This window comes from Pelodiscus sinensis, chromosome 8 (genome assembly GCF_052426305.1).
Source record: "Pelodiscus sinensis isolate ZL-2025 chromosome 8, ASM5242630v1, whole genome shotgun sequence".
NCBI lineage: Eukaryota > Metazoa > Chordata > Testudines > Trionychidae > Pelodiscus > Pelodiscus sinensis.
The window spans coordinates 1,794,011-1,821,666 of NC_143059.1; the positions used below are offsets into that span (position 1 = coordinate 1,794,011).

Consider the following 27,656-nt stretch of genomic DNA (forward strand, 5'->3'; position numbering starts at 1 on the left):
ACATGCACAATTCCTATATTCCCCCACATTTTTGCAACAGAAAAACTGTCAGGGCTTCTAGGTGTAAGAGTATCCTATCTGGGGATATTTTGAAAAATTCATTTCCTAGGTAAAAAAGAAAAAAAACATGTCAAGTGTAAGCACTGCAAGAAGATGCAAAGCCTAGGTGCAAGAATGAAACATCATAAGGAAAACTGCTTGTTGGGAGAAAAAGATGTGGATCAAGATGTGGACATGTCTGAAGAACAATGGCGATAAACTGGTTAGTAACCTAAATGATTCACTTTGCAACGCGTCATTCTTCAAACGTCTCTCTATAACTTTTAGTAACTGTGTGATTTAACAAGTACATTCCCAAGCTGTTTGATATGTCGGAAGTTGCTAGAAAAAAAAAAGTTTAGCTTACCTAATCCTTATGTCTTGTTTAATTAGTTAACTAGGTTTAGAATCTATCACCCAAAAATATGGTAAAGAAAGCTGCAGTATGGGAAATCTAGAGTTGCCACCGAGTGTCATTTTTTATTTTCTATTACACTAGAAGATTTAGCTGGCGTTGCTTGGGTTAGACGGAGCTTGATCCTGCCTTGAGGGCGGGGGGCTGGACTCGATGACCTCTCGAGGTCCCTTCCAGTCCTATTATTCTATGATTCTATGAATTGTTTAAAAAAATGTGAATTAGTATCAGTGGAAAACTTGATGTTAATCGATTATTTTTTCTTGGTGATTGTCAGCCGACGGTCAGGGCAGTGAGTCCCTTATGACCGGCTGAAGTTCTTTTAAATTGTGCTTGGTTCTGTTACAGCAACTGAAGGAGTCAGGTTAAAGCTTAAACAGTTACTATTTTATTGTTACAGGGTAAACTTAGTTGTTAAATGCTACTACTGTGTTACAGATAACACAGACACTACAAAGGACAGAACAGAAATTACACTAAGAAGTCACTTACAGGTACCATGAAACCCTTTGGTTCTCTGAGCTCTTATTAAATGCATGCAAAATAGACACATAGCAGGTATATTCTCACCCCTGCGTTCCAGACTTGGCGTGGCCAGCGTCTTTCTCTCAATCCCTCGGGAAGAAGTAGGGCGAGGTTGGGCGTCCCACAGACCTCGGGAGACAATCAATACCTGCCAGCAGGTATAGATGATTGGAGCTCAAATGGGGTGGGCTGCTGAACCTCTTTTATACCCCTTGGGTTATGTAGGCTTCTTCCTGGTTTCAAGTGGCCAATTAGGAAAAATGGCTTTGAATGCCAAGTTTCCCACGAAGGGTGCAAAGCATAATTTACACCTGGGAAAATGCAGACAATGGGCACCTCTGGTATGTGATGGGCGAAGATTCCTCTCCTGGGACAGTGCAGGCGTGTCAATTACTGGTACTAGCCATCAGGGCGACGGGAGGTCCCGGGTCGTCAGCTAGCCCATTTACTGTCTGGTTTCTGTTTATGGTAGAGTCAGGGACAGGCAGCAAACCTGTGTTCCCAGGGCATCAAAGGCTGACTGCCTTTCTCTTGCTCTCTGGGGGGGGGAGGGGAAACAAGATGGGGTTTGTGGAAAAACAAGATGGGGTTTGTGTCTGGCTACAGTGATTTAAATCAATTATTAAAATCTCCTTGATTTAAATCAATCTACCCTGTTCCAAGCAGACTCACTCTGAGCACTCTCTCCATTTTCCTAGAATTCTACCTCTAATTTCTTTTTCAAAAAGTTGGAACACTACCACAAACAACATGCATTACTGTGGCATATTGATTGAGCAAGAATTCCTAGACTCTCACAATGGCTGTGAATTTCACCTCAGCGATGCAGTGCCCACCTCAGCCTCTCCAGTCCAGAAGTCCCAAGGTCACTATACACTTTCAGCTCTCTGAATATTGCAGTATAATATTTATGTATCAAACAATTAATTATCATCTCATGTTGGCTTCCTCCAGAATGATACAGTAAAACATGTCATAGCATATACAATCCAGGTAATTGTAAGGTACCACCTAAACTACAAGTGTGAGATTTAGAACCTGAACTGGTTCAAACCAAACAGTTTTTACTGTTCAGTTCCCTAACCAAAATCAATGGTCTTCCTAGCCTGCTCAGTGACCTTTACTATAAAAATCATGTGCCTGGAGCAAAAGACCATTTCATCATCAACATTGAAATCATTTCCAGACAGCTGGACAAATATCAATACACACTCTGGGAAGTGAGGGAAGAAATGTAAAACAATTTACATTAATTTAACCCATTCTGGGCTATAAAACAGAATACATCCCTAGTGTTAATTACTATCTTACTAACCAAGATTTTATTCCAGAACACTCATAAGAACGGCCATACTGGGTCAGACCAAAGGTCCATCTAAACCAGTAGCCAGTCTGCTGACAGTGGCCAGCATCAGGTGCCCCAGAGAGGGTGGACCAAAGACAATGATCAAGCGATTTGTCTCCTGCCATCCTTCTCCAGCCTATGACAGACAGAGGCCAGGGACACGAATCTCTCTGGAGATATTTAAGAACAGGTTAGATAGACATCTGTCAGGGATGGTGTAGACGGAGCTTGATCCTGCCTTGAGGGCGGGGGGCTGGACTCGATGACCTCTCGAGGTCCCTTCTAGTCCTATTATTCTATGATTCTATGAATTTTATCCCCTGGCTAATAGCCTTTTATAGACCTAACCTCCATGAAATTATCTAGCTTTTCTTTAAACTCTGTTATAGTCCTAGCCTTCACAGCCTCTTCTGGCAAGGAGTTCCACAGGTTGACTACATGCTGTGTGAAGAACTTTCTTTTATTAGTGATAGAAATGTAGCCGTGTTAGTCCTGTTTTTTGTTTCAGCTACACCAGACTATGTAGCACTTTACAGACTAACAAGATGGTTTAATAGGTAATGAGCTTTCGTGGGCCAGACCCACTTCCTCAGATCAAATAGTGGAAGAAAATTGTCACAACCATATATACCAAAGATTACAATTAAAAAAATGAACACATATGAAAAGGACAAATCAAATTTCAGAACGGGGATGGGGCGGGGGGGGGGGCGGGGAGGTAAATGTCTGTGAGCTAATGATATTAGAGGTGATAACTGGGGAAGCTATCTTTGTAATGGGTAAGACAATAAGCATCTTTATTCAAACTTGAGTCTAATGTGTCAAATTTAAGCATGAATGACCATCCTCTGAACTGTCATTCATGCTTAAATTTGACACTTTACACTCAAGTTTGAATAAAGATGCTAATTGTCTTACCCATTACAAAGATAGCTTCCCCAATTATCACCTCTAATATCATTAGCTCACAGACATTTACCTCCCCCCCCCCCATCCCCATTCTGTTCTGAAATTTGATTTGTCCTTTTCATGTGTGTTCATTTTTGTAATTGTAACCTTTGGTATATATGGTTGTGACAATTTTCTTCCACTATTTGATCTGAGGAAGTGGGTCTGGCCCACGAAAGCTCATCACCTATTAAACCATCTTGTTAGTCTGTAAAGTGCTACATAGTCCTGTTGTTTCTTTTATTAGTTTTAAACCTGCTACCCATTAACTTCATTTGGTGTCCTCTAGTTCTTCTATTATGGGAACTAATAAATAACTTTTCTTTATTCGCCCTCTCCACACCACTCATGATTTTATACTATCATCTCCCCCCTCAGTCCCCTCTTTTCTAAACTGAAAAGTCCCAGTCGTTTTAACCTCTCTTCATATGGGACCCGTTCCAAACCCCTAATCATTTTAGTTGCTGATTTTAAGAGAAATAAGGGATCTTCCGGAAAAGGCTTTATTTTCCGAAAGATCCCGTCTAGACTGGCGCTTTTCTCCGGCAAAGCCCCGAGCCAGAAAAAAGCAGCAGCCATGTTCATGCAAATGCCGCGGGGGATATTTAAATCACCCACAGCATATGCAATTCCAAAGTGTCTCATTAGCATCCCTTTTCCGGAAAAGGGTGCCAATGTAGACACAGCCATGGTCTATAAGCACCTAAAGACTGGATAGTTAATAAATCTTATCTGCTTCTTTTAACTATCCTGTCTTTAGGTGCTTATAGACTATCGCTGGAGATATTTACGAACAGATTGGACAGACATCAAGGATGATTTAGATGGTGCTTGGTCCTGCTGTGAGGGCAGGGGACTGGACTTGCTGACCTCTTCAGATCTCTTCCAGTTCTGGTATTCTATGATTCTATAGGGGGCTAGCAAAAGGCTCTGATACTACAGTGAACTTAGGGTTCCAGCACTGCCACTGGATAGGCCACAGGCCCATAAACAGCCTAGCAGCAACATCGATTGGGTATGCTGGGTTACAGTGCCTCTTCTGAGGGAGTGTTGAGCCCTTCTTGGAGTTGAACAAGGATTCCTTGAAAGATGACCAGGATGGAGCTGTGTCCATGCCCTCCTGCTGGCTATGATGGGGAGCCAATGAGCAACACCTCAATACCAAAGACCAGCTATGTGAGTCTGACAAGAAGTGCTAGGACTATGGTGCCCAGAACCCGTGCCATGAGATCAGTGACTGACGTCTGGGCTCCAGTAAGAGGTTTGGATGACCAGTGCCAACCTGATGACAAATGACACCTCGGTGTCTAGGATTGGCCTGGCAATGGAGACTACCACTGAGTTGGGAGACCACCGTGCAGAATCCAATGCTGGCTTCCCCCACAAGGCAACTATCCTAGATGGTTCGACTGAGGCAATCCCTGGGTGTAGAAGGCACTGCTTGGGCATAAGAATCTTTACAGCCTGGAAGGCCTCTGGTGTGGAGGATGCTTTTAGGTGTGCCTTCCCTTGATCACTCCCTGGTGTGAGGGATGGACCCCAGTCTAGGCTCGAGATCCGGAGAGGTGTTGACTCTGTCCATGCCAGTCTCTGTGGGGAAGGTATGTGGCCCTGAACAGGTCACATCTCACTCAAGTCTCTCTGGTCCCCTTTCAGCACCAAGGAGCTCTGTCTACAAGCCTCTGATGACGGGGTGTATCAATCCCACACTGAAGCTCAGGGAATTGTAGGTATGGTAGGAAGTAGCCCAGGGCAGGGAACTGTTCTCCGGACACTCAGCGTGTTGAGGCATGATTCCCTGCTGAGCAAGCAGTGGACTGTACCACTGCCAACAGGGCCCTGGGCTGGGACCCAGTGGAATCAAGAGGGCCTGGGCCCCCCTACATCCTCTGTAGTTATCTTGTATGGGGGAAGTCTTCCTACAGGCCTGTGGACTAGGCCTCTCAGCTGTATTATCCTTAGTAAAGGGGATTGACCCAAGAAACATGTAGATACATCTCATTAATCGCAGTATTAATAATTTTCTCATTGAAATTTTTATTTTAACTTTGTATCAAGTCCTTTTAGCATTGTTTGGCTTTGTTGTATTAAGTCATTTTATATAGAAACTTTGTATCCTTTCATCTAGAACATAGAAACTTTGTATTGTCTTTTGACATAGAAACCTTGTATCTTGTAGACTTTGTACCCCCTTTTACTTCATTGATTGTCCTGTTGAGTGAATGAGGTGTGAATGGATAAGGCACGAAAGACCAACACCTCTGGGCACTTGCAAAGGTTGGAGGGGGTGGAAGCCATATCCAAGAACAACAACAACAACAACGGGACCTGTGAAGTGGGCTCATTGAAAGAAGACTGGACATATGGACACCTTGGGAGTCAGCAACAAGTACCTACTTTTGGAAGCATCCTCTTCGAAGGAGAATGTGGCAGCATTAAGACACAACCCCCAAAAAAGTGCTACAGATGTCTAACTGCACAGGCATATGATGAATCTCACGGATGATGCATATGAATTTGATAACTAACTGGTGGAGATCTGCAGGAGAGGGAAGACACTATAAATCTAAGGCATCTTGCAGAGGGACCCCGGGGTTTTCATTTTGTCAATTTGGGAACACCAATCCCCCTGACCAGTGCAGTTAGGGGGAGCAACTATTGGTAACAACAGCAAGATGGGGGGGGGGGTGCGCCTCCGTCAACACTGTTTGTGCAAATGAAGTGCTCATTTGCAAATCTCATGCTCTCATTTGCATATTCTCTTCCAATCCTTTTTGCGAATTGTTATACCTCAAAAAATGAGATTTACAGGATCTTGCACAAAAGGGTTTTTTCCGAAAAATGGCTCAGTCTACACTGCAGGTTTTTTTCCTACAAAAGCCTCTTCTGCAAAAAGGGTTAGAAGAGAATATGCAAATGAGAGCACAGGATTTGCAAATGAGCGCTTCACTTGCATTTCGTCGTCCACAAAAAATGTAGACAGAGTATGAGAGTATAATATACCATATGCATATGATAAGTGTTGATTGACATAGGTGCTACCAATAAATGTGGCATTTTGCCTTTTCGCCCCTGGAAAGATTGCGTGCAGTACTTTTAAGTACAACTTCTAAGCCTCTAGGCCATAAGACCCCTTAAAAAAAAGGGACTTGTATATGGACTCTGAGGCCATATTACCCCTAGTAGAAGGGACTCGTGTACAGACTCTGGCCGCTAGGCCATATTGCTACTAGTAAAGGGGACCAGGACATGAACTCTGGCCGCTAGGCTGTGTTACCCTGCCTAGAGGCGATTGGTGTGCAGACTCGAGCCCTTGAACTGCTGTACCCTGAATAAGGGGGTAGAAGTATAGACTGAGACAGTCATGGTATCTTGTAAATGGTCTTGGGGGAAGGCCAAATCACGCCCTTCAAGGGGATTAGACTTGAGGGGCCTCCCAGGATAGGGCTCTCCTCCACACACTTCAGGGCTAGGGATGACTAATGGCATTGTGGGGGCTCCTGTGCCAGTGGAGCAATTGTGCACTGAAGTCAATGTGCTTGGTAATGATTCCAGTCAATCCAACTCTGCAGTCAGTTGAAGCGTGGCTTGCATCAGAAGGGCTTTCAACCCAGTGTCCTTCGTGGATGCTGGTTACCCGGCGTGGTTACCGTCCTGTTTCCTGTACAATGGTGAGTGCCCACAGGTTAGCAGGGAAGATTGGGTGGAAGAAATGGGGGTGGAGTGGGATAGGGCAAGAGGAAGAAAAGTGGATAGAGGAGGAAGGGTATTTGGGAACACAGTATCCCAAGCAGGAGGAACACCAATAGGTACCAGAGTGGTGGCACCCCTACAGCAGGTAGTGCCATAGTTGCTGCAGCTCCCATACTCAGGTCACTTCAGCAAACCGCAGCAGCTTGGGCTTCCCCATTAAACCAATTAATTCCCACCCTCATGGGCAGCTGAGGTATCACTCCAGGCAGGGGTGGGAGAAAAGGGCCTGGGGAACTGGCTCCCACATTCAGGTGCACCCTGTCCTTCTAAATATTATAGCAGTCAAACTATGCCTAGGCTCTGACCCCAAATGAGCAGCTAAAGGTCAGTCATATGCTAGCAACAGACAAGTCTGATCTTGGAAACAAAGACAATCTGATCCCCTGGAATGTAGTCTCCTGCCTCCTCCAGGATACTAATTTAATCTTTATTAAGGTATCTCCTTAATGAACACGATGTTTCCTGCTGCAATTTTATAACTTTTTTTTTTTTGCAATCGTCTATACAAATGAACAGCACACTGAATTTGGCTGTATCTGGTCTGAGGTGTTGGCCTCTTTCCTTTGACTGAAAAAAAAACTTGTTTATTAACTTGCCTGGTTTGAACAAGTTTTAGTCAGACTTCAAAGCACAGCATCAGTCAGAATCCTTAAGTTCAAACATAGCATTGCCACATACATTTCACAAAGATATTATTGACCAGGGCATAGTTACTTTTGAAATAATGACTTGGAAGGCAGTACAAATAACAATGCAATACTGCATAGGGTGTGAACACAGAAGTGTTTAGAATCACAGGCTCATACCAGAACAGTCATCTGCTAGCACTTGAATGTCAGCTCACGTAAGACGCCACAAAAAACAATATGTACTTGGAATGCAGAAGAGCCTGAGTTTACGGTTGAGAATTCTCAGAGCTTTCATTTAACACGAGAACACTATTTCCATTGTTACAATGAAGCAAATATGGAAATGTGTGTGTGAAAGAGAAATAAGGCCACTCAGAACCATAAGGATGGCTGCCGCCTGTGCAATTATACATAACATGAACGTGGTAATTTATTCATTTCTTTGCATAATAATATGAGTCCTGTGTTGGGATTCATGTCAATACTCAAATTAATTCTGACAAGTTGAGTAAACATTGGAGGAGGAAGGGAAATCCACAACTAGGAAGCTGTAAAATGTTGCATGCTTTACTCCATGCCCTCCACAGAAAAGAACAGAAGCAAGAGAAAGTAGAAATATAGCAAATAAAGATTTCCAGCCAAATATATATATATACACTAAACAGTTAGATTGATGATAAATTTTAAACTTTTGTGCAAACCCAAATGAACTGAGGTTTCTTAAATAAATAACTCTAATTAGAATCCACTTTTGTATTTTGTATTTCAGAATCCTGTGCAAATAAAGTTTTACGTGAAAGTTGCTTTATATACATGCTGAGCTGCCCCTTTGAAATGCCACCTTGGTGTTTCAAAGGGGCAGCTGTCATGTGCGGCATTTCCGCAGATCCCGAGTTCATCTGGGGAATCCCCAGCTGAACCCAGGTTCCACTGGCGAGTCCCCTGCTGACCCTAGGCTCCATGAGGGTGCTTCCGCTTTGAAATGCACAAGAACCCCCACTAGGGACTCTTGTACATTTCAAAGCTGGCATGCCCATGTGCAGCCCCGAGACAGTGAGACTTCCCAGCAGGAAGTCTGTACATTTCAAAGGAGGAACATGGAAGGGCCTATTGAGTAGTCGATGGAAATTCCATCAACTACTCAACTAGTAAATTAACCAGTACTTAACATCCTTAGTCTAAAAGAGCTGACCTTATGAGCTTTCTCTGTGTAACGCTTTCACAAAGGCTAAGATTGATTTATTTGGAGTTTGGTCCCTTTTGGATGTTGGTTTCCTGTGTAAGCCTCATGGAGCTGAACTGGTTCAGCATCTGTATTGCTCTGCAGAGGGCAGTAACCCCAACTCTGTGTCTTGGCTGGGGACAACAAAGCTTCTGGATCAGCAGGATACGGTGGTACGGAGCCCCAGAGGGAGGAAGGCAGTCAGTGGTTTGATCAGCACACCAGGGGACAACCCCAAGGGGATTTCTATGATGTAACCCATCACAGAGCTGCTCCAGATCTGGGCATGAAAGGTGAGGAGGTGGTTGAGGAGGCTGATCCCATGGTTGATATCCTCACTCCCTTCCAGGCCTTTTCGTATTGCCCTACCACTTATTAAGATTGTGGATACCACGCAGACCCTGTGGCAGACCCCCCACTTCATTGCCACCCACTGTCAAGTGCAATGAATGGCCATTGTTTCACGTTCTCCAATGGGTATGGACATTTGTATTCCCACCCACATGGATACTACTAATCAGTGCGAGTGGCAGGGTTTTCAGGGGCCTTTTGCTAAAAACAGAGAGGCTAAGTCACTCAAGTTCTTCATGAAAAAGGTCTATTCAACTGTATTTCGAACCAGTAGGCCATTGAAAGCATGTACTCATATAACACATCTGTGGCATTGGCCAAATTTTCAGACCTGCTCCCTTCATACTCCCAAGGAGTGTTCTCAGCCTTGGTGGAGGAGGGAAAGCTAGTCTCCTGGGCTTCCCTTCAGGCTGAGCTGGTCAGTCATGACCAATGTTCTTTCTGATTTGACCAATGTTCTCTCTAATCCATGTGCAGAATAAATTTTGTTCCATACACTGAGGCATGGGTTGATGTGCACAACCAATAGACACACAGGCTGCTGGCTATGGGCACTCTGTCAATCAGCTGGGTGGCATCTGAATCCCTCTTTGGCAGACACCCAAATGCTCAGCTTCCACTGGTTACAGCTGCTAAAATTGCCATGAGAAGGGGTCCTGACTCCAAGTCTTGGGGCTCCCTTATGCAGTGGTGATGCAGATTTAATCTTGTTATTCTGACAAGATTAGAACTGGCCTATAAACACCAAAGGGGTAGAAGATAGTTTTTTCGTACCCGTTCAGTCTTTGGCCACTTCTGAGATGAAACTGTCAGGAAGGATTCAAATTAAGATTATGATCTGTATCCCCTAGGACAGGGATGGGGAACCTCCCACCTGGGGGTTGGATGTGGTCCCTGGCTTGACTGGACCTGGCACCCAAGGCTCAGCATTGGGGAGCCCATGCTGGCACTCCAGCCACCTACCCACAAGGCTGGAGCACATAAAATCTACCAGCCTAGGCTCTGGTGTGAAGGGAATGTGAGGAGTGTCTTCCTCCTTCTCAATCAGGGGCTTCTCACTCGTGTGGCCCCCAGCTGATTTTTTTGTAGGTCAGCAGCCCTGACCCAAAAAAGGTTCCCCACCCCTGCTCTAGGAATTGGACTTAAACTGCCTAATCATTTCACATAGATCACAGCTGTCAGATGCTAAGTAATATCTTTCCTTTACTATTGATGGAGGCTAGATTTGAACCAATGACCTACAGGAGAAAAGCTCTGTAGTCTATTACCAGGCCCCTGAGCTATCCATATGTTTCTTTATCTAAAATCCTTGCTGTCCTTTTAAGTAGAGCATGAGGTGGCATTTCAGAATACTCTAGCATTGTCCAACCCAACTGTCCAATGTGCATGTGAGAACACAGAAGTTAAATATAGCAACAATTTCTTAAATTCTGAGCTTTTCAAGAGAAATCCTCAGTGATCTTCATTGAAATCCAACCATATGGCCAACCCAGCTTTGTCTTAAAACCATTAACTAAGATTTTATAGCTACTGTTAATTGGAAAATAAATCCACAGTTCTTGTAAGTGGCATGCTGAGATCTATTAACTTCAGTCTACTGCTAGGAAAACAAATTTGAATATAATCCTATAAAGAGCAGCAAAATTGTACTAACACGTGTCCATATCAATATTTTGTTTACTTATTTTTGGATAATTTTGAATTTTTTAAAATTATCACCATGACACAAACAGATAGAGCTATATGACATCTAATAATATAGGTCACTACTGTTGGAGGTAAAATAAAGAAAATAATTAGGACAAGAACATGGAAGAGGGTAACATGGATAATAGAGTGCATCTGACCACTTTTGAAACATTCTGCGAGATCTTTCTGTTTAAAGCTTTCTTGCCATATCATAATCAAAGTGTATTAAATTAGCACAGAAGCCTAGCATCCCAAAATCTAGAAAAGATGAAAAGAAATATTCTATATTAAGTCATTTATGGTCATCTCTATGCTAGCTTACCTGTCCAGTATTTTATATAATTTAGAAAAGGATACTGTAGGAAGATCACTTTGTGATTATCATCAATCCTCTTCTCTACCTGTTTTCCTCTTCCATCACACCTGCAGGGTGAAACTGATGCCTAGTCTTTCTCTCTTAGCTCATGGTGACCCAGCAGAAGCCAGCCTTGCTCAGAGATGAAAGCAATAAAGGCTAGCTATTTTACTAGAACAGAAAGCTTTCCTACAGCAGGTGCAAAGAGTGAAATTTTCCCTCTGGCGTTGCAGTTCTTGCCAATGTTTTTAAAGGGTAATTATCATTTTCCTTCTTCCATTCCCCTTCCCTTCCTCCCCTATTTATTTTGGTCCTGGACAGCCAACACTCTGGTCACCTGAAGAAATGGGCTGTGCCCATGAAAGCTCATGATACCATCTACATGTTTTATTAGCCTTTAAAGTGCTACCAGTCTGTTTCTTGTTTTTTAAAGTTTATCCAATAAGCATTTGCTTATTGGATAGTCAACTAGTCCTTAACATCCTTATTTTAGACCCTCCTCAGGATAAGAGCTCCTGTGTGCTGGCTGCTATGTAAACATATCTGTAGAGCGAGACTATATCTGCCCTGAGAAGTGTACAATATAACTAGATATGACATCACAAGTGATGCAACAAACAAAGGAAGGCTAATAATGACAAAAGACTCTGATAGACTAGCCTACCTGTGTGTGACCTATAACTGAAAAAGTAGTATTACAATTGTTTCAGGATAATTCACTTGTATGTGACTTTCAAAGAGATGTATTGGACCAGCAATTTTTAATCCACTTATCTGTACTAACAGAAATCAATAATAGATGTTAAATGTTTGTCTATGTACCTATAGACTGTTATACTACTGGGGAAATTCTGCACCAAAAAACTAAAAATTCTGTACACAATATTTTGAAATTCTGCATATTGTAGTCCCTTCTACCTGAAGTATACTGCCCATAAACCATAACTTTCAATAAGATAAATGCTCATAATATAAAGTTTCATATATGCAGATCACCTGAGAACCAGTATCTATTAGGCAGCTATCTTTTACCCCAGCTAGGTAAACATAGCCAGGATAGGGAAGTGCAATAACTGCTGGATGGCTTCACTGACACCACTTTTGGTACTATCTGTCTCATGAGCCCACTGACTAGCAGACTTGCTCTAAGAGTTGTTAAGTTTATTTTCTTCCTGGCTCAAATTTGCTCTGGTTTGAATGTCTACAAGTCACTCAGTTGTTGATATACCAGGCTGGAGTTTGAGAATTCTCAGAATCATTTTGAAAGTGTCCTGTTCAACCACAGTTAAAACAAAAGGATTTCTTCTGTTGAATCCTGGTGCTACTTGTTAATTAAATTATTTGGGTCTTTGAATAAATCATGTATCTGAAATTGTCAAGTTCTGCAATGTTAATCATCTGTAGTCCCAACCACTGCTAAACCTGCAGATATTTCTCCTTTCAGTCTATTGCAGTGATTTTTCCCATGGGTGCTCGAAGTGTTTTCAGATGGCTTCATCAATTGCAAATTAGTCCTACTCAATTGATTTCCTTTTAATTCTAGTTCTTGTGAACACTTTCTTGTGTTTATCAGAACGCTCCCTTTCAATGGAGCGCACCTCAAAAAGGAGTGTGGCATAAGAGATGCTTTTTCCTACCACTACTGATAATCCCTTTTATTAAGAATGTATTTAATAAAGATTTGTGTCAACAATCACAAAAAAATTGATTTTGTATATAAGAATCTAGTTCAGTATCTTTTACTATAACCTCCTCCAAAACTTTTTGGGCTAACGTGTGAAGTCTAGCCATGTAAGCAGAAAGTGGTTCTCTAATGTGGTGAGTCTCAAGCTCATATGCATTTATGACATATGCTGTCTCTAAAATTACAAGGGGACAGGGCCTCAGAAGAAGGGGCAGGGATAGAGGAGGAGCTTGGGTGCTGGCGTTGCCCAGCCATGCCTTCACTAACCGCTCGTCACAGTCTTTGATCATTTCTTTGGCTTGTGCTCACCAAGTAAGAATCTACTTCTCCACTGGGTCTGGATGAATTAAATTGAACTATGTTTTGAGTAGAGTTTGTATCAGGCAATTTCACTTGCAGATTTCAGCACCATTTCTAATAAAAGCTGTTGCATGTCAGAAGGGAGACTGACAAGAAGAGAAGAGGCTACTACTGGACCTCAGTCTGAAACTGGTGTAGCATTTAACCACATCACTGTAATGGATCTGATTTATGAACACTGAAAAATTACTTGTATGTACAGTAATTCCTCATTTAACACTATAGATATGTTTCAGAAAATGATCGTGTTAAGTGAAAACATGTTATGTGGGGTCAATTTTCCCATTGAAAATAATGGAAAAGGTGGGGGGATTGTGTTTCAACCAGCGGTGTCTGTTGGGACCGGAACATAAGGTTGGGGGAGAAAGGGGACTGAGTTACAGCAGGGAGGGGAGGTGTTTGGCTCTGGGAAAGGGAAGAGGATTGGGTTGGGAGTGTGCTCCTGTGACGGGTCTGCCAGGACCCACACTGCGTCCAGCAAAGGGGAGTCAGCGGGGAATGGCGCGGCAGCGGCAAACCATCCGCCACTTTGCAGGGAGGCGGGGGAAGCGCCGCGCAGCCGCCAGCGACGGGCCGGCTGGGGAAATTGTGTTATTCTGGGGATGGATGGTCATGTAATTCAAAAAACATTCCCTAAAAAAAATCATGCTATCGCAAAAATGTGTTAAGTGGGCACGTGTTAAGTGAGGAATTACTGTAAATGATTCCTTAACCATTCAAGAGCTCTCTCCTTTTCTTATCATTATATTAGACCTGCTTGCCTTGATTGGAGCCAAGGGCTAAGTGTCTTATAGGGATTGTGTTTAGTTTCTTGTTAACCAGTGTGATACCATAGAAGTTCTTTTGCTATTGGTTCACTGACTCCAATATAAAATAAACCATGGTTTTGGGGATTGTCTACAGTGTTTCTTGCAGCATGCGCTGAGTATGGCACTCAGTGTGGCCCATCTCAGGCATCTGCTCAGATGGAGCTACTGTAATGAAACAAAAAATAAATGCAACATAGGGACTGAGAGTTAACTATAGCCTGAAAGCAGAATAGCGAGTTTTTTAATCCTTAGAAACACTTTCACCATTCACAGTAGTCTGCATTAAAACTCACGTAAGTAGATTTAATGTTCAATAGCATGAAGGTTAGATAAAGGAGGATTTAAATTTCCATTATCCATCTTAATGGATTTATGGCTCTAGCCCCAAGATGCACCAACATGCTTACATAACCCAAAACAGAGGGAGGACAGCATAACATGTTTTTGCATTTATTGGCTACAGAGTATTAATATAGAATCTTTTTCAGCTGGTCACTAGTGTAAACAGCAAAATTACACCATTCCCTACTAAGCCTATAACTGTGAGCAAGTATGACAATAAGAGGAGGACTCAGTGAGTGATGGGAACCAAACCTGCCTGACAGGCACCACCTAGAGGTGAACAGGACAACAAATATTTAATTAAATACAAAAGAACACACAATGCAAATTTGATTAGATACTTCAACAGAAGTTCTTGGAGAGTCCAATCTGTAGATATTAATATTACTAATTTCACCAACTAAATGAGCACTACTCAGCATGGGCCAGTTTCACATTATTTTAGCTCATGTTATGCTCTGTGTCAATTATATTTTAAAACTTTCTTGTTCAAGTTATGCATTATTTCACCAGTTTAATTTTCAGTACTGTAGCAATTTATTTTCTTTCTAGAGAAAAAAAAACAGTCATTGTTAATTCTTCATTTTCTTATTTTCTAATGATATTCAAGTGCTATTCCAAGTCCAATCTATAGCAACAAGGAACCTTTCTGTTTTGGCTCCTTTTTTGAGACTGAAGAGTAATTATATTTAAATAAATTTGATTTTAGAATTATTCTAAAATTACTTGTTTTTCAAATTTCCCCAGAAATGATCATATAATGAAGCTTTTTTATGTTTTCCTTTCAATGTGTATACATCTTCATAAATACTGTGCCTTAGTTTGCTTTGTAATACCAAAAAGTAGCTGAAAATTTATACACACCCCTTTAATATCCATAACAGCTTCCCTCCTCACTTACTGATGTAGCAGAAAACCATGATGATTGCAACTTTTTGAGCGCAGGAGGTGTGCATTTTTTTGGTTTATTTTAGGACTCTAATACTCAATCTACAGAAGAGAGTCATAATCTTTGCATAGAAAAATAAGATTTGAACAAAATCATGCCCTGCAAAGCCAGATAGCTTTCTCCCCTCCAGAAAAGCCATTTTCCCCCATTCATTAGTTCCACCCCAAAAAAGGAAACAAGCTTCTAGTTTCTAACCAAGTGGGTCTGGCCCACGAAAGCTCATCATCTAATAAACCATCTTGTTAGTCTTTAAAGTGCTACATTGTCCTGCATTTAGTTTCTAACCAGTTTCTTTCAACCTAGAACTTAAGCAGCAGTTTTGTTTCCTTCTTTTATCAACAATTAATTGCTAACAGTCGCGGTGCTAAACTTCAAGATTCCCGCCTGATAGCAGACATTCTTAGTTTCAGAAACTCATTTGGGAGGTGGGGGAGATTCTCACTCCCCTTTAGCTATTCACAGCTCACCAAATTCAGAGACTTAAACGTACGCATTACTCTTCTCAGCTGCAATGTGAACGCAGGGTAGAGCCACGCAACGTTCTGCCTTGGCTTAAACACATTCGCTCGGACTTCAACCCACTTCGGCAAGTCCTGAGTGCACTCCCGCAGATTTAAAGAGCCGGATCCTTTCTAGCGGCTTCACCCTCGCTCGTACCAGTCAGGTCCGATTCCGAGCATCTTTTCTGGCCAATAAAAGCCGCAAACCGGCCCCACGTTCGGCGAATGCAGCGCACTGGGAACCGACAGCGGCTACAAGCTGCCGGAAGGGCAACGCCGGGCTTCCCACGCCAGCAGCCCCCCCGCCCGGCGCTGCCCCGGCCCGGAGCCGAGCCCCCCCCCCCCCCGCCCGGCGCTGCCCCGCCCCGGAGCCGAGCCCCCCCCCCCCCGGCCCGGAGCCGAGCCCCCCCCCCCGCCCGGCGCTGCCCCGGCCCGGAGCCGAGCCCCCCCCCCCGCCCGGCGCTGCCCCGGCCCGGAGCCGAGCCCCCCCCCCCCGCCCGGCGCTGCCCCGGCCCGGAGCCGAGCCCCCCCCCCCCCGCCCGGCGCTGCCCCGGCCCGGAGCCGAGCCCCCCCCCCCCGCCCGGCGCTGCCCCGGCCCGGAGCCGAGCCCCCCCCCCCCGCCCGGCGCTGCCCCGGCCCGGAGCCGAGCCCCCCCCCCCGCCCGGCGCTGCCCCGGCCCGGAGCCGAGCCCCCCCCCCCGCCCGGCGCTGCCCCCCCCCCCCCCCCCCCCCCCCGCCCGGCGCTGCCCCGGCCCGGAGCCGAGCCCCCCCCCCCGCCCGGCGCTGCCCCGGCCCGGAGCCGAGCCCCCCCCCCCGCCCGGCGCTGCCCCGGCCCGGAGCCGAGCCCCCCCCCCCGCCCGGCGCTGCCCCGGCCCGGAGCCGAGCCCCCCCCCCCGCCCGGCGCTGCCCCGGCCCGGAGCCGAGCCCCCCCCCCCCGCCCGGCGCTGCCCCGGCCCGGAGCCGAGCCCCCCCCCCCGCCCGGCGCTGCCCCGGCCCGGAGCCGAGCCCCCCCCCCCGCCCGGCGCTGCCCCGGCCCGGAGCCGAGCCCCCCCCCCCGCCCGGCGCTGCCCCGGCCCGGAGCCGAGCCCCCCCCCCCGCCCGGCGCTGCCCCGGCCCCTCCAGCCCTGCAGGCGGCGGCCGGGACGAGTCCGGCTCACACGCTCACTGGCGCTTGGGGGCCCGGCCCGGCCCACTCCCCGGGACCTGGGCGCGGGGCAGGCTCCCCCTGGGCACGGGAGGGGCGGGACGGGCCCAGCTCGCTCCCGCGACAGGGCCCCCCGGAGAAGCCGCTCTACGCCGCGCGGGCCCGGGCAGGCAGCACTTGCCGTAACAACTTACCCGCCAGAGCCGGGTCCCGCCGGAGCCTGTAGCATCCTCCCCGCTTCGGCCCCCTCCCCTCGCTGCTATAGCTACGGGGCGCCAAGGCAACCAGCTCTCGCGAGAACGCGCCCAAATCCTTCCTCGTTTCCGCGAGACCCCGCAAAGGGGCGGGAGAGAGCGCGCCCCGACCACCCAGCTCTCGCGAGGAAGCGGGCGAGACCAGAGGCGGACCTAGAGGAAAAGCAACTGCGTAGAAACCACAACATGGCGGCGAGCGGCGCGCGCAGTGGGCGTGGCTACCGAGGTGAGGCGCTGAGGGCGGGAATGAGGAGGCGCCTCTGACCCGCCTCCTCTGTGTCGCTCTCGGGATCTGAGAGGCGAGGCGGGGGCCGCATGTTCCCGCCCAGGCGCCTGCCACGCCGCGCCTTTCGCTCAGCGTCCTGTCGTCCGCCAGGTCCCTTGGCGGGGCCGGGGCGCAGCTCTGGAGGGGTCGCCCTGGGGCGTCTCTCCCCCCCCCCCTGCAGCCTGCTGGCTGCCTTCCCCCGCAGTGTCTCCTCGGTGGGGGTGGCCTTTAAAAAGGAAACTTAACAAGGCTTAGTCTCTTTTCCCAGCAACGCGCTAAAACGCTGCGTCTAGCCTGGCCAGGTTTTCCGGAAAATCAGCCGCTTCTCCAGAAAAACCTGCCACTGTCTGCACTGGCCGCCTGAATTTCCACAGAAGCACTGACTTCCCACTGCAAGAAATCCGCGCTTCTTGCGGAAATCCTGTGCTGCTCCCCTTCGGCAAAAGTCCCTTTTATTTTTCTGTAACAGTCTGAGCATATTGGGTCAAATTTTGCCCTCATTAACATCCACTAAAATCAACAGGGTTGTACAGTATGTAAATCCAGGCATAGTTTGTATTACTGACTTTAACTACATTTTAAAATGAATGATTAAACAGTGAATAGTTGGATAAGTGTTCTGACAAGCAAACTAATTTCAGACTAGAACTGGAAACTTGCAGATCCAGATCGCTAGAGTCTGAAATTGAAAATGTATTGGCAGAAGAAAGGGGATACTATGCATTAATTTACTCAATTTTAAACAAATGGTTTTTCTAGCCTGGAAATAGTGTTGTAGTAATATTAATAATACTTTGTGTTCAATGTGTCTGAAAATTTCAAGCTCTTTACAAATCATTATCTCTATGCTATAGAGCAGTGTTTCCCAATTTTATTTGGCCATGGGACCCCTATGGTTTCCTTACCAAAAAAAGCCCTGCCACCACATTTTGTTGAGCAAAAAAAAAAAAAAAAAGCCCTGGTGCTGCAATTCCTGCTAAATAAATAAATTAAGGAGAGATTGCCTATTTCCTAGAACTGGAAGGGACCTTGATCATAGAGTCCAGTCCCTTGCCTTCACAGCAGGGCCAAGTACCATAACTGACAAATATTTGCCCCAAATTCCTAAATGGCTTCCACAAGGATTAAACCCACAACCCTGGATTTAGCAGGCTAATGCTCAAACCACTGAGCTATCCCTCCCCTCTGCAGCTCTGTCTCTTTAAGAGGGGGTGATGGAGTGCTGGCTCTTCACAGAACTCTTGCTTTTGTTTTGTGGAACCCTAAGGTTCCACAGAGCACCAATTGGGAAGCACTGTTATAGAGTAACTGAGGTGTAGAGACAGGAAGTAACTTGTTTATAGTGATAGAAATGTAGCCGTGTTAGTCTGGTGTAGCTGAAACAAAATACAGGACTATGTAGCACTTTAAAGACTAACAAGATGGTTTATTAGGTGATGAGCTTTCGTGGGCCAGACCCACTTCCTCAGATCAAATAGTGGAAGAAAATAGCACAACCATATATACCAAAGGATACAATTCATATGTGCTCATTTTTTTTAATTGTATCCTTTGGTATATATGGTTGTGCTATTTTCTTCCACTATTTGATCTGAGGAAGTGGGTCTGGCCCACGAAAGCTCATCACCTAATAAACCATCTTGTTAGTCTTTAAAGTGCTACATAGTCCTGTATTTTGTTTTAACTTGCTTATGACTGGGATAGTGAACCCAGGGCAGAGCTAGGAACAAGCCCTGGCCCTCACACCCAAACACTAGTTCTGCAATTCTCATATTCTAGGAAAGCAACAAAGTGCCCAGCAGAGTGCACTGTGTTCTGCTTGCAATACTTCTATTCTCCTTTGCAAGCAAGGATGGCTTCTATGCTCAATGGAACTTAAAATGATTTTTGTGTTTAGGTAATGGAAGGGGAGATCATTTTCCTTTAGGTCCCTGTGGATTTATACTTACTGCAGTCAGGGCCATACCTAGGCATACACAGCTGCATAGGGCACCACAAAGTTTGGGGTACCATAGCCCCAAATGTTGTGGTGCCCTACGCAGTTGTGTGCTGAATATGCCATGGTACCAGCAGTCAGCCCCGTCTCCCAGCCAGCCCCTCCCCCCCCTCCCATGGACTATACCCAGTCACCACTGACCAGATGGTTCTCCTTCTGGTGGAAATGGAAACAATCCAGCTGTGCTGGTGTCCCCAGCTCTGTCTCTGACCTGCAGCTCAGATAGCACGTGGCATCTGCACCTCCCGCCTGCTTCTTCACCAGCCTCCCTGCCCTGCTCCTGTCCCTGGCAATCCTGGGGCTGCCTTCCACAACTCCTGCCCCCACAAGCATGCAGTCCTTGAACACAGCTTCCTCAGGGGGTGGCCATCCCCCCCCCCCCCCGCCCCCATGACCGGCCTCCGTTTGTGGGGTTTGTGAGTAGCTGCTCAAGCTGCACAGAGCACCACAATTTGTAAGGAAGGCCCTACTACCAAACTCCAGGATCAAGTTCATTCTCCTGGAGAACTGATTTCAATTCCTGCCCATTTGGGAAGCCTGCTCACTGACTATGGAATGTTGACTGCTTAAAAATAGACCATGTCTGACAAGTAACAGGCTATTTTGTTTCTGATGCTCCTGACATATTTAGCTAGAGAGCATCATGCATTTTAGCTCTCAAACTAGTTTAGTCAGTATAGTATGTTGATCTTAATGGATTGTTCACTTTTTACTCAAAGGACTGAAAATAAACTAGTTTAGCTAATCTGTCCATGTTCTTCTATATAATAGCACCCTACATGCTCTTTTTTTATATATATAAAGGGAGGCAATAAAGAGCAGGTGTCTATTTGTAGGGGGGAAGTTCAACTTAATGGTGACACCTGGTTTCAGCAAGGTTCATGCTTTTTAATCACATTTTTCAACATAGAGAATCTCTGTATTTCGAAGGCATTTTAACACAATGTAGCCCCAATTAGAGCTATGGCCTCAGGATGCTACCAAAATACAAATAATAAACAGCAACAACTGGAGAAGACAGAAACCTAATTAAATTAAGGGCTGTATTCTCAAATGTACACAACTATCTTGGTGTTATACTGAATCTGTGCAGAGAAATTGATGCAAAAGAGAATGCAAAGTTGATTCCAACAGCAACATTAACTCACATTGTAGCATCACATATTACAACACATTTTCCAACGTTCAGTCATGTTGGCACAATCTTTATAGTGCGGGTGCTGAGATCAATGAACAAAACTGTAAATCCTCTGTTTATGATGGAAAACAATTCAAGCCATGGGTGTTTTTGTCCCCAGCACTCTTAGATCCAGCACCTCCATCAATATTAATGGATATGTACTAAGCTATATATCGAATAGGAAAACCAGAAGTAGGAAAGGGTACATGTTAAATATAACTGAGTTCACATTGATCTTGGAACTTAAATTTTTGCCTTTTTGTGTTTTTAAGTGGACAACCTTAAATTTGAGGTAATGCAACTTTTTCTGCATTTAATTTCTTGGGGATTTTTAAAGAAAAAATAGAAGAGAAAAAAGTTTGAACAGGAAAAACAGAGGGAAAAAATCCAGAGATATTCAGAACCTGTTCTGACACCCTAAGATTCACCACTGTCGTATAATTAGGATGTGTTTTGTACAAAGTATGTCTTTTGAGGTATAATTCTAAAAGTCTTCATCTGGACAATATCTCCCTTGATTGCACATGTTGTTGTATGTAAAGTTATGAAGTTTGACTGTGTAGATGTTACTGAAACATGCTGTAAGCTTCAAAATGCCTACAAGCAGGCTTTCAGGTACAGCAGTATAAAGGTCAAACAATGTTAATGCTTATTGAGGAAATGCTCTCACACGCAAGGATTATCCCAGGAACTGCTGGCAATAGAAATCTTTCAGAGATACCATTATACAATGTGACCTGTTTGACCCTAGTCACAGCAAAAGAACTTTCTAGCAAATGGGAAGAAGATATACAGTAAAACTCCATTGGTCCGGCATCCAATGCTCTGGCACTCCTGATGGTCCGGCACCATAGGGAACCCGGAAGTGCTCCAGGCAGCGGGACAATTGGAGCTACTCTGCGCCCGGCTTCCCCGATTCAGCCGCTGCTGAAACTGACCAGCAGCTGAATCGGGGAAGCCGGGGGCAGAGCAGCTGTGGTGCTGCTGAGTTGGTTCCATAGCGCCATCCCTCGGCGCTGTGGGACCAACCTGGCAGCACCCCAGCTGTTCTGCCACAGGCATTCCAGATTCAGCCACTGCTGAAACAGCGGCTGAATGGGGGACGCCTGGGGCAGAGCCAGACTATCAGAAGGAGGGTCTATGAGGAGTCTGGGGTTGCACCCCCCAGACCACTCATAGCCCCCTCTTCCGATAGTCCGGCATATCTGATAATCCAGCACCCCCTGGGTCCTAAAGGTGCCGGATTATCAGAAGTTTGATGTAAAAGGAGGACAATCACATCATGTGGGACCTCACTGTCCCTGCAACTACTAACCTGGAAACACATAAGGGGCAAGGACTAAACTGTGGGAAGTGATTGTCCCAGACTGGAAGGATTTTTAGCTTGTGTATGAAAACCTGGGAAAACCAAGGCAACTTGTTTGTGTCTTAAGAATCTGCCAACCTGTTTATCACTCAAGATGAGAATTTGCTAATAATTATCCTATCTATCTAGTGGGTTAAGCTCAGTTTGCAGATTTAGTTTATTTACTAATGTAATCTGCTTTGATCTGTTTGCTATAATTTATAATGACTTAAAATCTACCTTTTCTAGTCAAAGAATTTATTTCTTGTTTATACCATAACCCCATTTGTGCAATCGAAACTGGGAGGGATAGGGAGCAAAGAGCTGTGCATATCTTCCCTCCACATTGAAGGAGGGGGTGAATTTTATGTGCTTGCCCTATATAGATTTCTGTATAGTGCAAGACAATATAATTTTGGGTTTACACTTCAGAGGGTTTGTACACAAGAAAGGGTTGGGTAATTTCCCGAGCTGATTGCAAACTCTGATTCTACAGGTGTGTGTGTGTGTGTGTGTGTGTGTGTGTGTGTGTGTGTGTGTGTGTGTGTGTGTGTGTGTGTGTGTGTGTGTGTGTGTGTGTGTGTGTGTGTGTGTTCTGGAAAGAGACGTAAGAGCCTGTCACAGCAGCACAGAGTAAGGGAAATCTAGGATGGTAGAACAGGTGGGTTCAGTGGACACCAGTATCTCTAGTGGCACCTCAAAAAGGGGATCAAACTCATCACAGCCATAATGATATAAATCCAGGTAAACAGAGCAGCTTGCCAGGCTAGTAAACTCCTTGCTATGCAAGTCCTTGTTAGTTTGCAGATCTTCTAATAATCTCTATCACCTTCACCAATGGAGCATGGGCTTTCGTGAACTAACCAGTGTTCATTTAATGACAGCCCTGGTTGTGCATGATATTTGTTCTATGTACCATAAAATGGAATTGTTTTCAAAAGAAGTGTAGTCACTGTTTCTTAATATCAGCTATATACATGCCAACTTTAAAGTTTCAAATTTCTGCCATTTTCCCTGTTCTCTAAAGTATGATTGTAATAATTTTTGTATTTAGAAACATGGCATGTTGTTGTTTAACTCTTAATTTTACAAAACAGCAAAGCAGCTGAAGGAATTTGGCTCAATTTCCAAAAAACAACAGCTTAGACAAACAAAAAAATCAGCCCCCACCTCCCCAAAAAAAAAAAACCAAAAACAAAAAATCATTTCCTGCTTTCCATTTTAAAATGACTTTTTCATTATAATACAAATTCCCATTGGAAATGTGAGGGGATTCCATACAGGGAAAAGGAGAAGAGGAACAGAAAATGAATAGGTACCAATAATAGGGTTGCCAGATGGTTTAACCAAAAATATTGAACACTTACTTCCAAAAGAAAAAAACAGCATGGCCCCTTGAAGTGCCTGCAGAGTGAGAATAGGGATAGGAAGACGAAAGATTGAGCACTAAGACCCAGGGAAGGCATTGTTTCCCCTTGCTCAGGTCTTTAGGCTTTTTGCCAGTGGCCATCTTGTTTTCTTGGTCCAGCCAGAAGGGAGCTTCCCTGCGGAACCAGGTAAACAGGAGATCCGGGGGCAGGGGTTGAGGACTGGGCCCAGTTGCTGAGTGTGTCATAGGGTTGCCAGGTGTCTGGTATTTTTGCCTCCTGGCAGGGGAAAAAAAACCCAGAAAATACCAGACATTGAGGTGTCCAGTATTTTCTGAATTTTTTTTGCGGGACAAGAGGCGAAAATACCAGACTGTCCAGGTCAATACCGGACACCTGGCAACCCTAACCAATAACCATGCACCTGATCCACCACCCACTGAAGTAATGGGGAATCTTTTCATGGATTTCAGTGGGTGTTGGACTAAGCCCTATGAGAAGGTTTTTAAGCATTGTTTATAAGAAGGAGGAAGTGGCTGAGGTGTACATCAAGGGAGTGAGAATTGTACATCCAAGACCTACACCAACCATGGTAAGCAAGGCTGTAATGGTGGAGTCCATGACCTACACAAACACACACACACACACTGAGCAGGAAACAGCTTAAGAAATTCATGTACAATTTCCTCACTCATTTCACTTGATGTCCAGCTTATTTCCTATTCAAGTGGCACTGTGTAGCAGTAAAGGTTTGGAGGCAGCATAGTGTAGTGGAGAAGGCACTGGACTGGGAGTTGTCATATCTATCTTCTAATCATGGCTTTGTCACTGAACTTCTGTGGCAGCGCCATTTCACCTGGTTCACCTTGCATTCTTTGCCTGTCTTGCCTGTTTAAATGGTAAGCTCTTTGGGTTTTGGACTGTTGTATTCTGCAGGAGGCAGGGGATCTCAGATTACAGTAGAATGCTTTGGTTTAAATGTTACATCCACAACGTAACAGGTGAAATTGGCTTCAGTGTCTTATTCAGATAAACCCTGAATTCTCTTTTCATCTATCTCTTTAGCCTACTTCCTGGTAGATCCATGTAGTGTCTCTAGGTTGGCACTCCAATAGGGTCTCTTTTATATGAGTTGGTACAGAATTTAACACCGTGGAGCCCCCAAATGCTACTCTACCACAAATACATAAAAAGGAATTAACAACACTACTGACTGCTGAGGTTTGTTCCCTACAGCTCAGAATAAATTGACATTCTTTGTTATTTTGATTAACACATTTAAAAAGTAGCAAATTATCCATAACAGGGATTTGCAGGGGTGAGATTAGTCACATGTTAGGCTCACTGAAATAAAGCCAGTAGTGGAAAGGAGTTCATATTATATCTACACCACCAACAGAAATGCATTTAGTGAGCTTGTTGCATTCCCTGGTGTAGACTTGTCAACAGTAGGAAACAACCAAGAAATACTAGTTAGCCCATTTGGCAGTCTTTGCTTAGAGGGCAAAAGGGACTGCCGTTCTGACTTCAGGGGTGTGATCTATGTGCTGGTACAGGAGGATGTGGCAGCTCATGACTAATGTGCAGTGGCAAAGCAGTAATGTCTCAGGAGTAGCATAGCAGGACTGTTGTAGTTGATGACTGAGATGCATTGGAAAAGGTGTATAGCCAGTAGTGGTTGCCATGTGGAAGTACTGTGATCCAGTAGACCAAGGCACAGGATTAATAGTGAGAAACTGTGCTTCTCGCCTCAGCTTAGTCACTGATTCATTGTATGACCTTGAGTAAGTTTCTTTGCTCTTCCCTGCTCAACTTCCCCACCTATAAAACGGAGTAAGTTATGTTTACTCAGCCTGTGCGATGCCTTACGTTTGCTCAATGAAAATACCTGTATTTGTGCTAAGTGCTGTTACTGACTTTGAAAAGCACTTTGTCCTATGCACTAGTTAAATAAAGAGTAGCAGCTGTTTAAAGATGTTTAGCTATTTAATGTTTACTTACAAAAGTCCTGAGCACACAATCCTTGGACACTGCACTGTCTTTAAAAGTGAAAGAACTTTGTGACCCTCACTAGGAGCTCCTCACTAAATGGTACACTGGGCCTCTTCCCCGAAACCATCTCCTGCAGCCACTTCCCTGCAAAACAGATGGGATTTATTGATGCTGAGTCCTGAGGGTCAATGGTCTCAGACTGTAGTGGACCAGAGGGTGAACAAATATGTTCCACAGCCCAAGGCACGTCACAGAGACCACCCTTTCTCTAGCTCCCGAGACTATCAGCAGAAGCACCTCAGATGCTAGGGGGTTAGATGATGAGACTAAAGCAGTCTAGTGCAGGGGTTCCCAAACTTTTTGACACGGGGACCAGTAAATCCATTCACGAGCTTTCGAAGGACCGGTAACATTCATTTGCATATTCATTAAGCAAATGGTGAATATTCAAATAAGTTTTTTCTGGTCCTCCCAAAGCCCCCACTGCCAGCTTTAAGAAAGCTTTTGATACGGTCACCTACAGTATTCTTGCCAGCAAGTTAAGGGAACATGGATTGGATAAATGGACTATAAGATGGATAGAAAGCTGGGTTTCCCAAACTTTTTACTTTAGTTGAACCCATTTTTTTCAGTAGTGTTTTTTGCAGCCCCAAAATACAAATGCATATAAAAAAAAGAATTAAAAATGAATAAATGTTCAGTGTTTCACCCGGCTGCATCCTCCACCCAGCCTGGGCCAGGACTTGGGGGACCCGGCGCCACATGGGCACTCAGGAGGCAAGAGCAGGAGCAGATTGGGGGTAGGGTATCTGGCTAGGAGGAAGGGTGTAAGGAGGGGTAGGGTTCCAGGTGTCCGGTATTTGTACTGGACAGTCTTGTATTTGAGGGTTCTGTTTGGGAAACAAATTGAGAAAATACCGGACATATAAAATGTCCGGTATTTTCTAATTAGGGAAGTTTTATTATTATTAGGTGTATCAGTCCATAGCTGCGAACTGCCTGGCTGGTAGATGTGCTCATGCTGTGTGAGTGTGTCTACCAGCAAGGCAGTTTGCAACTGCTTGACGGAGGGTATGTGGGGGGGGGGGGGCAAAATAGAATCCCCAGGGCCAGACTCACTTTTGTGCCCAGGTCTGCATGTGCCCGGGTCAGTCCCGCTTCCCACCGACCGATTCGCTCCCTGCCGCGCACACACACACTCTCCTCCCAATCTCCCCTGGCTAGCTCCGCTGCCGCTGTCCAGCCCTGCTTCCGGTGACTGGTTCTCACATCCTCCTCCTCCCGATCTCCCCCGTCCAGCCCTGCTGCACCCATCCAGCCTGGCTTCCGGTGGCCGGTTCCTCCCCACCTCCCACCGATCTCCCCCGGCCAGCCCCACTCCCCGCAACCCCCTCCCAACCAGCCAATTCTCCCCCACTTCTCCCGATCTTCTGTTGCCAGCCCCGCTACCCCCGTCCATCCCTGCTTCTGGAGGCTGATTCTCCCATCCTCCTCCTCCTCCCGATCTCCCCCAGCCAGCTCCAGCTCCCATCCCACCCTGCTTCCACCAGCCGCCCGCCCTCCCCCCGATCTCTGCCAGACAGCCTCGCTGCCCCCAACCCTGCTTCCCAGCGGCCAGTTCCCCTCCCCCCCCACCTCCTCCCAGCCCACCCCACGCCCCTTCCGGCAACCACGCTGAGGCCCGGTGTTTTTTTCCCACAGCCCGGAACTGGGCCACAGACCATAGGTTTGGGAAACACTGGTCTAGTGGAGAGCTAAGTCCAGACCATGCAAGATGTGTAGATCTGGGTAGTCCCTTGCATTGTGATGAGAACTATGGAAGTCCCCAGAATAAGTATAACATGTTCTTTGAAGCTAAAGCTGCTAAGCTGGTGGGCAGTCACATTTTGCTCTAGATGCAGATTTTGTGTAGTCTCCATGGCTACCCCAGTGAGTGTCAGTAGCTGGTGCAGTGGGCATCCATGTGCCCTCCTGCTCCATTCTAATTTTGGTTTGACGGTTTCCAGTACAGCCTGAGCAGCCATTTTTTTTCAGACCTGACACAAAAAACAGACTGTTTTATTTCCTTTCGGTGCTTTATTGATTGTTAACAAGTGACAGGACAGGTTCAATATGGAGCAGCCAGGCAACATGCAGTGTCATTAAACATAGGCCATAATTTTGTCTTGTCTTGCCTTGGTGGGTACAAAGATAAGCCAT

General features: G+C 45.6%; 1 protein-coding gene across 1 annotated transcript in view; it reads right to left on the reverse strand.

The window, feature by feature from the left end:
* USP54 (ubiquitin specific peptidase 54) overlaps positions 1-17,479 on the reverse strand; it is a 115,396-nt gene extending 97,917 nt beyond the window's left edge. Inside the window, exon 1 of the mRNA XM_075935634.2 lies at positions 17,253-17,479. The gene's annotated coding sequence lies outside the window, so the exon portion shown is untranslated. The remainder of the gene's footprint in view (positions 1-17,252) is intronic.
* Between the last annotated feature and the right edge of the window lie 10,177 nt (positions 17,480-27,656).